The sequence below is a fragment of the Lepus europaeus genome, chromosome 22, assembly GCF_033115175.1.
Source record: "Lepus europaeus isolate LE1 chromosome 22, mLepTim1.pri, whole genome shotgun sequence".
Classification (NCBI taxonomy): domain Eukaryota; kingdom Metazoa; phylum Chordata; class Mammalia; order Lagomorpha; family Leporidae; genus Lepus; species Lepus europaeus.
In genome coordinates this window covers 24,563,286-24,576,075 of record NC_084848.1, presented here as the reverse complement: position 1 = coordinate 24,576,075, position 12,790 = coordinate 24,563,286, and positions in this window count along the sequence as shown.

The following is a 12,790-nucleotide window of genomic DNA, read 5'->3' as shown; positions in this document are numbered from 1 at the left end:
CACCCTAGGTACTTTTCCCTCCCCTTTTCCCTACAACTCCGCAGACACCAGGTTAGCAAAAGGTAATAAATAGTCCCTCCACAGCGGGGCCTGGACTAGTGGAACAGCTTACTGAAATTAATGGGCCTCCCTTGAACCAAAACCTGCACTTTGGAATTAATGCCAGACATAGTTTTCCTGAACTCCATCCAACCGCCTAAGCGGCAGACAATTTTTGTTCTATTTGTGCTGGAAAATAAAGCCTGAGCCCTTGATCTCGGTGTAGATTTTCGTTAAAAAAAAAAAAAAAATCAGCACAGGGAAGACTGCCAATTTCCACTTTCTGCCAGCGCAGCCCTGGTGCTCTGAGCGGTCCTGCCGACCGGGTCCAGCTATCTGGTAAACTTTCCGTTGAAAACCCTCTCCCCAGCCTCCCCATCGGTGACATCTGCTCCAGAACCCGGCTCAGCTCCCAGCCACAGCCCTCCTCCCCGCAGCCCTAAGAAAGGTTGCATCTGAACAACGCCGCCCGCGAGACCTCCGCCCCCCAGCCCGACCCACCACCACCACCACCACCCCCCATTCTGCTGCTCCGAGGGTCTGCAGCTCCGAAGCTGCTTTTGTTTTTATTTTCCTCGTTGCGCTTTTAAGGCCGAGGAAGGCACACCCGCCACACACGTCCACACCCAGTGGCTAGGGGCTGCGGCAGGTACAGCTGTCAGGGTCTGATCCCAGCCCGCCAGCTCCCCCGCCCCGCCCCCACCCCCTGTAATTAATGAAAGCCCGGCCGTGGGCAGCCAGCGCTCTGGTTTTCATTGTACAGTCTGCACTGGTGACACAGGACATGTGGAAAATTTTGAGAGCACTGCGGTGAATGGCGTGGGGCGGGGCGGGGGGAGCGGGAGCGGGGGAGGGGCGGGGAGCGAGTTACTTTTTAGCTTCCGCTAAGTACTTGGCGGCTCGCCAGGCCCGGAGGATGCTGGGAAGCGAAAACCTCCCCAGTATAAACTGCCAGCTTTAAGCAGCCCTGACAGTTCTGCTCCTTGCAAACTTGGCAGCCGTTCAAAGTGCTCTTTCATTTGAAATGCTGGAAGCCTGCCATGTGCAATGCAGATTTGCTGTGCCTGTGCGCAGAAGGAACTGATAAATGCCGTTGCGGTTGCCATGGGGACAGGAGGCTATCAGAATGGCCTTGTGATCCGCAGCCTCTCGGCGCGGCAGGCTCTCGCTGCCTCCCCCTCCTCCTCCCTCCAGTCGGTGAGATGGGGAAATAAATGTTCTGGAAAAAGGTTAACCCTCCCCGCTCTGGTTCCGAAGCTGAGCGCAGTCTGACCCCGCAGCCAGCCCGGAGCACAGACCCCAGCACCCGGCGCCTGGGTGGGTCACGTCCACCACTCCCTCCCCAGACACCGCCCCCCCCCTCGCTGCAGCCCTGCTTCCTGCTCCCTGGGGGCTTGCACAAAGCTGTGTTTTTCATAGAGCTTTGCAGCAAGCCCAAGTGTGAGTCTTTGAGTCATCAAAACCCGGATGTAAACACAGCAGCCCTACGTTCTGCACAGTTTGCGTGTATTTTATCTTTTTAATAATATTTAGCTGGCAGCTTAAAACTGCAAGGATGCCAAATATTTTAGCCAGCCACTTACATCATGCTGCATCCATCAGAAGGACCGTGGCAGCCTGTCCTTTCCTTGTCCCCTGCCTCCCCCACACACCCCCACCTCCACCCCACCCCCCAGAAATCTGGGTCTTGCTAGAGGCTTATTGCAGGCTAAGAAACCGAATCCCTTAGAACCCTGGGCTCCAGAATGAACTTGGCATCACCTTGAGCAACCGGGACGGGACCGAGGGTATTGTTCCTCTGGGTGATCCAAGGTGAGGAGATTTGTCACCTGTGCTGAGTTCAGGTGACTCTGTGAGCCAGCATCAGCCTGGACCTCTGCCCCACCCCCTGCCCCATTTTGCACACGCTTCTGTGTGAGACACAGCCTGATTCAATGCACAGAAACAAAACAGCACATTCACGTTTGCTGTATTTTCAGGTATATAATGCCAGCTCACCGGGTGGCCTGTTTAATGTAGGAAAAAACCGAAATAGTCCGCTCCAGCCAAGGCCTATGGAAATCAAAGCGGGTTAGTGATTTATTTACACGGGGGCTGAAAAGGGTGAGCGGCCCTCCTCCTCAGCACACTATTTCCTGGAGCTCTCCTGATCCTGGGCCTTCATTCACATCCTAGGAAGGGCACGTATTTTTCCTGTAGCTTTCAATATTTTCTGCTAAATACATTTCAGCGCACTGTTTATCTAGGGTTTCGGCTTTCCGATCTTTTATGTACTTTTAACACCGTGAGGCTGTTCCATTGAAAAATGCGGTATGTTCATTAAAGAGGACTTTATGCGCCAGGCATGGCGGTGTGGATTTCCTTCTGTCTCGGTCTGTATGAATAATGAGGGGCTCAGGACGAGATTCAAGTCAGAGGCCTGTTTGGCTTGTGGAGCCCTACACAACTCGCACAAACCCTTGTGCACCATAGCAGGCTGAGCCCAGTGAGGCTGTTTCTTCCCAAGTGTACAGCTGACACGGAGGGAGGCCGGGACAGGGGAGAAACTGACAGTGCCCCCCCCCCCAAGTTCCTGGGGCTTAGATGCAATTTCTTTGAAGCCGCCTGTCTCTGGGTGTCTGCTCATGGTTGTCACAGCAATTCTGGCCTGGGCCACTCAGGGCGATGCCCTCCGTCTCGCTGGAGTTTCCTGATTCCAAAGTAGCCCCTTCCAAATAAATAAATTAATCAACAAAGCCATCTGCTTCACCTTGCCAGCAGGCACAGAGCTGAAGGGAGAGTGTTAAAACGCGATTTTTAGGAGCAGTTGGCCCAGGAGATGTTTTGAGATGGATTTCGGCGTGGAATTAAATTCGACTTGGAGGCAGAAATCAGGTGACTTGCAGAGCGACCCCACCCCCACCCTCCGGCCGCCCACCTTCCCCTGACAATCCAGGCCGCTGGGTTTTGGCTCATGTGGCTGGGAAGCTCTGGCCGGCCAAGGGCGTATTTCGTGGTGGTAATCCCTTTCCCAGGTTGGCGGACATGTTTCCGTGCTGAGCGCAAGGCGTGTTTCCTGGCTGTGTGAACCACGGGCGCTCCACATCCAAGGCTCTGGTGACAGTTTTAAGCTGGAAGAACAAAGCAGCTGGGGCCGTGCTCCCATCACGGGGCTCTGGAGATAAAGGCTCTGTCTTGAGCGCTGGCGGCCCACAGCTCAGCTAGGAGTGTTTGTGTGTCTTCAGCGTGCCAGGGGCGGCCGGCAGCCCAGTGGTCCCTGCCTGCCCTCGTTGACATTTCCAACATGGCCCTTGTTCTTGCCGTGCCCTCGCGGTCTTAGCTTATTTATTGGCTCTGGTGAGATTTGCAAAAGCCACTCTGGGCCCTTGAGTGCCTTCCCACATCCAGGCAAGCCCCAAGATTCCAAACAGGCTTGGCATGGCCCGTGCTGTGCCTGTTACGGCAGGGCTGGCAGCAGAGGGGTGTCCGGGCTGAGATGGGTCCCTCTACTCCAGGGCCTGAAGGGCCAGTGTCCCAGAATTCCATGGATTAGAAGATCTGTCCAGGGCCAGTTCAGGAATGGCCTGGGGAACAACTCTCTTTTGTTTTGTTGTCTAGCATGTGACCAGAATGCTGCCAGCTAATTTTAACCCCACCAAAGTACTGCTGGAACACACACACACACACACACACTCACTCTTGCATCTGGAGAGAGAAGCGCTGTGGGCTGGATAAAAGCCTTTTCAGCTTGTGTTCCTTCCTGTTTCAGTTTCCAAACTTGCATTATCGGTAACCTGAAAAATGATGAGTTTCACCAAATTCCTGGATGTTGCGCAAGAGGACAATGAGTCTATTTCGGGTGCTGGGAGTGCGTCTGGCCCAGACCCTGGAAGCCATTGTTTTCAGGAAGGGGAAGACGTTTTGGGGTTTCCTGGAGCTTTCCTTCTAGGGTCTCAAAGTTGCAAGGGGTCCTGCTGGGTGAGGGGCAAGCTCCAAAGACCTGGCTGCCAAGTGGGTGTGGCCAGGCCTGTGGTGGGGGAGGAGGTGGCCCTGGGGGTGTTAGCAGGGAGTGTTTGACAAGAGGGAGGCTCTTGCTGTAGCTGGGTGGCCCCCTGGGACACAGGCCATCTCCGCTTCTACCCATTTCCCAGATCTGCTCTCAGCCCAGGAATTAATGGAGGGCGACATGGAACAGCTCACCCTGGCCACTGGTTCTCAGCATGCCTGCAGTGGTTGATGGTTGCTGTCTGTCTGCTGGATGATGCCAGTGGGAAGGTACAACATCTCCAAGGGCAGGGTAAGACAGAGCTCCAAAGCCAGGTGGGCAGGTAGACTGTCGCCAACCTGGGTGTGCATGGGACAGCCCCGGAGAGGGAAGTGGTGCTGCAGACTTCCCGTGCCCTCAGCGGGGACAGTGGTGCTGCCAGCTGCTAGGGTGTGGCTGCCTAAAAGCTGTTTGCTGGGCCCTGCCCGGCCTGGACCACTTCTCTATACTTAAAGGATCCTCGTTGGTCTGTGAGTCCCCCTCTCTGAACCCTCAGGCAAAGAAAGACTCCATCTTTGGAGGGGCAGGGGACCTCCTAGGAGACACTGGAACCTGCCAGCAGGAGTCAAGTTCAGCTGGCAAATTCCTGAATTCGGGTCTGTTCACTCTGTGGTTCCAAAGGCTTGTTTTGAGCAAGATGTGCGCTTTAATTAAAAAGACAGAGAGCTCGTGAGTCAGCAGCAAAGATGTTCTTGGTCCTCACACGCTGCAGTGGGGATGGGGTCAGGCGGGGCAGCACCGTCACCTCCTCCCACCTCCGGGAGACCACTTGAAGCGCTGTCTCCAGGGTAACAGCTGGCTCTTCCGCTCCCTAGAACTGGAAAGAGAGCCCGAAGTCGGGAATGCGTTCCTGGCCAGGCTCTGTTTCCAGCCCCTGCCCCAGCCAGCCCTCAGCTGTCATTAGGACACATTCCTCTCTTACCTTTGCAGCCAGAGGATTCCTGAGTGTTTCATAATAGCCCCACAGCTGGAATGCAGCTGCGGGCTCGGCAAACCTGACTCCTCATAGGTCAGCAGGCTGGGGGAAGGCAGGGACGCGGGCACGTTGGGGAAGTCCTTCTTTCTGAGGTAGGGGCCCCTGGGGCGAAAGTTTGCCAGAGGGGGGGGGAGGGAGCGTACCTTTCTGCCCTCTGGGTAGATTCCAAAACATCAGCTTTGGGGAGGCCAACCATTCTGGAATTGCCTTTAGAGAAAGCAGCACAAATGTTTAAATTGACCTGGAAAGCCCTCCTTTTTCCTTTCCCTGCAAACCAAGTCTGTTCCCTTGAACATTAATCAACAGCAGCGCCTGCCCCAGCTTCGCTTCTCCCTCACTTCTTTTTTTTATATTATTATTATTATTGTTATCTTTGGTTCGGGAAGCTTTTGGAAGCTTTCCCAGGCTGGAGCTATAGAATGTTTCCAGGAAAATGCATAAGGACTGTCTGTGTTTTGAGTTTTCTCTGGAGGGGGCTGAACAGGATTTTCAGAGACACTGCCGCGGGGAGGGGGGCGGTGCAGCCAGGACTCGCTCGAGAGTCCAGCCAGGCAGACCACAGACGCTGGCGGAAAGATCTGTGAGCACCCAAAAGTGCTGAAGCAGAGGTGTGGCTGAGCCGGCCAGCCCCGGATTAGCATAGCCTCTGTGATGTCTGTGAGCCCAGGCACCCTGTCTTCCAGGGATATGGCTGGGAACAGCTGGGTGCCAGCGCTCACACTGCATTCCCGGGTTAGCAGCCCTTGTAATTTCTGCCTGCACAACACTCTGATTTAAAGGTGGAGAAGCCGGGGCAGTCAGTCCTCACCCAGAGGGCCCCCACCTAGGCATGGAAGGCAACAAGTGTCTTGGGTTGTTGCTTCCCCTTGGTGGTGCCCACCTGTGGCCCATGCCGGCGCAGGTGCCTTTGGGCCCGGGATCACACACCAAGCTTCCTGCACGGGCGCATCAGCAACACCTGCACCTGAATCCAGAACACTACAGCCCCACGGCAGCTCGGAGGACGCACCGCTGATGGCTGTGGCCGCTGAAAGCAGAGGCAGCTCACGCACTCCATGCGGGCGGGTTTATAGCAATGGAGGCCATCAGGGAAGGGCTCTATCAGGAGGCCGTCCTGCAGGAGAGGAGAGCCAGCCTCCAGGGGTCCATCCGGAGACCTCAGGAGAAGGGGGAGCAACCAGAGGCTGTCAGGGCTGGAAGCTGGGAACGCGGCTCCGCGCTCTCCCGCCCTCCCTACGTGAAGACCACAGTCATGGTCTCCGCAGAACAATCTCTTTCCTTTCCATGCAGGACACACTGATTCCAGAAAGCACCTCCTGGCAGTTGGCTGGGAGGGCGCTTAGCCGCCCAGCCCTGGGAACGTGAATAGCCGCGATGACAGGAACGGCTACCACTCATCAGGCACCTCTTATCTAATCCACAGCTAATCCGGGGGCTCAGTTATTACCCCGTTTTATAGGTGAAGAGCTCAGAGAGGGTCAGTAGCTTTCTCAGGACACCCAGCCCAGAAGCAGCGGCCAGAGGTAGAACGCAGAGTTGCTGGACTCGAGAGAGTTCTTATCAGACAGACCTGGGTTCAAATCCTGGCTCTGCGGATTGTGTGGCTCGTGACAGCCTTCCACACCTCCTGTTTTCATCCACTGAACATACTGAGCATTGGCATTCTCCTACAAAGTAGCCTAAACCTTCCTTACAAGCTTGCTGTCAGAATTAAATAAGATAGGCCGGCGCCGTGGTTTAACAGGCTAATCCTCCGCCTTGCGGCGCCGGCACACCGGTTTCTAGTCCCGGTTGGGGCGTCGGATTCTATCCCAGTTGCCCCTCTTCCAGGCTAGCTCTCTGCTGTGGCCCGGGAAGGCAGTGGAGGATGGCCCAAGTGCTTGGGCCCTGCACCCCATGGGAGACCAGGAGAAGCACCTGGCTCCTGGCTTCGGATCAGCGAGATGTGCCGGCCGCAGCGGCCATTGGAGGGTGAACCAACGGCAAAAAGGAAGACCTTTCTCTCTGTCTATCTCTCTCTCTCTCACTATCCACTCTGTCTGTCAAAAAAAAATAAATAAATAAAAAGAATTAAATAAGATGATGTGCTTAAAAAACTCGGCAGAGTGCTTAGAATATAGCAAGCACTCAGTGAACACTAGCTTTTATTTATTTATTTAAAGATTTATTTATTTACTTGAAAGTCAGAGTTACACAGATAAAGAAGGAGAGGCACAGAGAGAGAGAGAGGGAGAGAGAGGTCTTCCATCCACTGGTTCACTCCCCAGCTGGCTCTTGTCTCTGTCCAGAAAGGATGCTTTTCCTCTCTTATTTTTTTTTTAAATTTGCATTTATTTATTTGACAGGCAGAGAAACGGAGGTAGAGCAAGAAGGGGAAGGAGAGAGAGAGAGAGAGAGAGAGAGAGAGAAACACATGTGTGCTCCCATCTACGAGTTCACCCCGAGTTCCTCTGTCAGGGCTGAGGTCTGGCGCTGGGAGCCTCATCCCGTGTGGGTGGCAGGAAGCCATCACCATCGCTTCCCAGGGTCTGCGCTGGCAGGACACTGAGCCAGGAGCCAGAGCCAGGAGTGGAACCCAGGCCCAGGGTGGGACACAGGCTTCTCAACCACCAGGCTAAATACGCACTCCCTCTTCTCGTCTTTGTTAAAGATAAATAGATTTTACAATTTTTAAGAAAGTTTCATTTATTTGTGATGGGCAGAGCGATGGGCAGGAGAAGGGGGAGAGATCTTCCATCTGCTGGTTCACTCCCCAGACGCCTATAGCAGCTGGGGCTGAGCCAGGCCAAAGCCAGGAGCCTGGAACTCCGTTCAGGTTTCCCATGTGGGCGGCAGGAAACCGGGTACATGGGCCATCACCTGCTGCCTCCCAGGATGTGTATTAGCAGGAAGCTGGATGCCCCAAAAATGTGGGACTCAGTCCCTGGCACTCTGATATGGGACGTGTGTGTCCCAAGCAACAGTTTAACCAGCTGCAGCATAATACCCACCCTCATATTTCTTAACTATTTTATTTATTTACTTATTTGAGAGGCAGAGAGCGAGGGCTCCCCAGTGCCATCAGTGGTCAGGACTGGGCTGGGCGGGAGCCAGAAGCTGGGAATTTAATCCAGGTCTTCCATGTGAGTGACATGAACCCAACCACTTGCACCATCACTGCTGTTTCCCAGGGGCCACGTTAGCAGGAAGCTGGAGCCAGGACCAAGGCCAGGAATTCCAATTTGAGATATGGGTGTCGCCGGCAGATGGTGAGGAAGTCCAGTTGAGAGCAGTCCGGAGGCTGGTGGGTGCTGTGCTGACAATGACAATGACAATGAAATTCCAGCATTGCCTTAGCTGAGCAGCCCGATGGAACCTCCTGGGGCTGTAGCACTGTTCCTCCCCTCCCCTTTTTTTTAAAATTATATTTTTTAAGATTTTATTTACTTGAGAGGTAGAGTTACAGAGAGAAGGAAGAACAGAGAGAGAGAGGTCTTCCATCTGCTGGTTCACTCCCCAAATGGCTGAATGGCCGGAACTGGGCCGATCAGAAGCCAGGAGCCAGGAGCCTCTTGCAGTCTCCCACGTGGGTGCAGGAGCTCAAGCACTTGGGCCATCTTCCATTGCTTTCCCAGGCCATAAGCAGGGAGCTATATTGGAAAAGGAGCAGCAGGGACAGGAACCAGCACCCAGCCCACTACGCCACAGCACCGGCCCCAGTGGTCCTCCTTTTTACCTCTGCCGTCACCTGCCATGGTCAGACTTGGAAGCTTCATGGACAGGCTTTTTCTAGCAGTAGGTGGCCACACTGGGCCAGGCAGGTGCTCCCCGACGGCCCCGTGCCATGGAAGCCCTGCGCAGGAGGGAGGCTGGGCGTGATTCGCAGTTCCAGAAGGAGCCAGGGTTTGGAAGCAGAACCAACAAGGCCCCTGCCATGGGAAGACAGCCTGTGGCTTGACGGGACACAAAACACCTTCCTTCCTGAGCCACCCCAGGAAGGCTGCCTCTGGGGGCCCGGGAACCGGCCAGTCCACCCGGCTCTCAGCCAGCTGACCGGGCCACAGGAGTTTGCTCCCTGCCAGCCCCAGGGCCTCTCCAAGCCCCACTCCTGAAGGGCTCAGCCACACCAGGGTCTGCCAGGCTCATGTGCCCTCCCAGCTGTGTGGGCGGCCCTGGCGGCCAGGGACAGACCAGGGTTTGTGCAAGGACATTGTGGCATCCGTAGCAGGGTGTGGACAGCTGGAAGCTCACTTCGGCAGTAAGCCAGGAGGGCGTCTGGAGGTGGTGGCAGCAGAGCTGAAGACCAAAGGCTGATTTCACCCTAGACCCTGTCCCAGGCCCTGACTCTGACTCTGTCCACCTGATGTCAGTCCCCAGGACCTCATGCCAGACGCCGTATTTCTGCTCGCTGTTGGCCGTAAGAGATACAAAGAACAACTGGAGGGGCAGGTGCTGCGGCTCAGAGGGTTCAAGCTTCAGCTTGCAGTGCCCGGCATCCCAGTATGGATCCCGGCTGCTCCACTTCTGATCCAGCTCCCTGCTAACGTGCTTGGGAAAGCAGCAGAAGATGGCCCAGGTACTTGGGCCCCTGCACCAATGGCCTGACCCAGTCCTGGCTGTTGTAGCTATTTGGGGAATGAACCACCAGATGGAAGGTTCTCTCTCTCTGTTTTCCAATTAAATATATATTTTTTTGACAGGCAGAGTGGACAGTGAGAGAGAGAGAGATAGAGAGAAAGGTCTTCCTTTTTGCCGTTGGTTCACCCTCCAATGGCCGCCACGGTAGGCGCGCTGCGGCTGGCGCACCGCGCTGATCCGACGGCAGGAGCCAGGTGCTTCTCCTGGTCTCCCATGGGGTGCAGGGCCCAAGCACTTGGGCCATCCTCCACTGCACTCCAAGAGAGAAAGAGTTTCTAACTCAAGAAAGGAAAGGCTCTACAGAAGTGGGGCAGAGGCTGGGCCTAGGAAAGGCCAGAGCAGGATTTGCCATGGAGCACAGCAAGGGGTGCGTTAGGAGGCTCTTCCGGGCCCCAGAACACAGGATCTACTGAAGACTGCAGCAAGGCCAGCCGTGCGGAGGGGGGCTTCCAGCCCTGGCTCCACCTCTGCCACTGGGAGCTGAGTGACCTTGGCCCGGCTGGTCCTACTGTGACCTACTCCCTCCCCACCATGCAGCCCACCCCTCGGTGGGTGCCAGTTCGAGGAGGTGCCCAAGGTGCCCTCCCAGAGCTTGGGGGACCAGGGACAGACCGCAGGCAGCAGACACCAGGGCAGAACCGGGGGGGAGGTCTTTCCAATCCGTCGGTCCCTGGAGCCCCTGACCAGTCCCATGACCTGGAGGGTGGTGTGACGAGTCCCTTACCAACCCCAAGCCTCAGTTTTTGCATTTGTAATTTAGCTAAGAATCGTAGTCTGGCAACTGTTGGTGAAATTTGCTGTGGGGACCTATGGTAGTTGGAGGTGACAGTGGGTGCCAGGTGCCTCGCATGGGGCCTGGGTGGGAGGCACTCAGTGTGAGTGGGTCCTGGCCAGGCAGAGGGCCTCTGCCAAGGAGCACCTCACAGTCTGCAGCTTCCGATTATCAAACGGGCTGAGTGAGAAGGACCCTCTCTGTCTCACACACCCGGGAGTCACATAGCTTGTGATGGGGCCTGGCGACGCCAGTGGGAAGCCCATGAGAAAACAATGTGTGCACGCCCCCTGCTGGCTGGGAGCGAAAGTCCTGGCTCCTCTGCTCCGGCGGCTCTCATCCGGCACCTGTTAGCAGAACCTGCTGGGGCTGGGCCGCGGGTCAGTCAACCTGCTATTCACAGGGCACCCACCAGGTGGCAGGCACACCGCCTCGGTAGGCTACAGGCTACACCGTTAGATGAACTAGGTTTGGAGAGTCAGCCAGGCACAAGATCAAGCCCGGACCACCCATGTGTTCCAGCTACAGAACCAGTTGTGCGTCATGGAATTCAGCAGTCAAGAAAGGTCCTGGCATCTGGGACCTGCGTGACCTTGGACATGGGACATCATCTCTCTGAGCTTCAGGTTCCTAACCTGTAACACAAAAGTCTCCTCCACCCCTCCCCGCCAAGTCCAGAGGGTGGAGACCCTGGGAGTGGATCTCAGAGTCTCTGTCGCCTGCAGGGAGCTAACAGCCACTGCCAACAGCCATCTTTTCTCACGGGAAACCTCATTCCCGTGAACCTGGGCTGCCCCCAGAGGGGTTCATTCAGAAGAGGCCCTGTCTCCCCAGGGCTCCTCCACCCCAGCAGACCCCGCCCCACTCCTCTCTGCCACAGGGCACCCTATGGGGTCCTAACAAGAGGCTACGGCAGGTCAGAGCTCCTCAGATGGTGCCTGTGTGGTCCCCACCACAGGTTCCCTGCTGCACGTTCCAGGCGACACAGATATTTCTCCTTGACCGGTCTTAAGTGGACCAGTCAGCCTCACGGTGTCAGTTGGAGGAGACCGTTTGCCTTCTGATCTGTCCCCTCCCAGCCCACTAGGTGAGCCCTTCTCGCCTGGTAGGACCTCAAGGTCTCGCACCAGGCAGGGAGTAGAACTTGTGTTAGCATTCACCACCACACCACAATCCAAAGTTTCTACGCCAAGCGGCCATCACTGCAATGCGAATCTGCACATGAGCAACCTACACACACACACATACACACACATACACATACACACACATATATATACACATACACACACATACACATATACACACATACACACATACACACACATACATACACACACATACACACATATATACACACATACACACATATACACACATACACATATACACACATACACACATATATACACACATACACACACATACACACATATACACATACACATATACACAATACACACACATACACACATACATACACACATACACACACATACACACATACACACACATACACACATACACATACATACACACATACACACACATACACACATACACACACACAGAGGAGAGAGAGAGAATGATTGGAAACCAACCAACATTAGAGGAATGCCTTAACACCTACATCAATGCACAACCCAAGTTAGGTGCAGCTTACTGTTTATTTATTGAAAGGCAGAGCAACAGAGAGAGAGCCTCCATTTCCTTGTTCACGTCCAAGATGCCTATAATAGCTGGGGCTGGACCAGGCTAAAGCCAGGAGCACAGAACCCAAGGACTTGCGCTGTCACCCACTGCCTACCGGGAGCCTTAGCAAGAAGCTGGATGAGAAGCAGAGGCAGGACTTGATCCCAGCCTCTCCAGCATGGGATGTGGTGACCCAGGCAGCAGCCCAACCCTGTGTACCGCAAAGTCTGCCTCAAATCTCGCCTAGTTTTGAAGAAGTCTGTGACATCATCTCGGGGTGTGTGCATGTGTACTTTCCTTCTTTTTTATTTTTGACAGGCAGAGTGGACAGTGAGAGAGAGAGAGACAGAGAGAAAGGTCTTCCTTTTGCCGTTGGTTCACCCTTCAATGGCCGCCGCGGCCGGCGCATCTTGCTGATCCGAAGCCAGGAGCCAGGTGTTTCCTCCTGGTCTCCCATGGGGTGCAGGGCCCAAGGACTTGGGCCATCCTCCACTGCCTTCCCGGGCCATAGCAGAGAGCTGGCCTGGAAGAGGGGCAACCGGGACAGGATCGGTGCCCCAACCGGGACTAGAACCTGGTGTGCCGGCGCCGCAAGGCAGAGGATTAGCCTGTTGAGCCATGGCATTCATCTAACAACCTTTTGTTCAGCTATTGCTGGGTATGGGGCAAT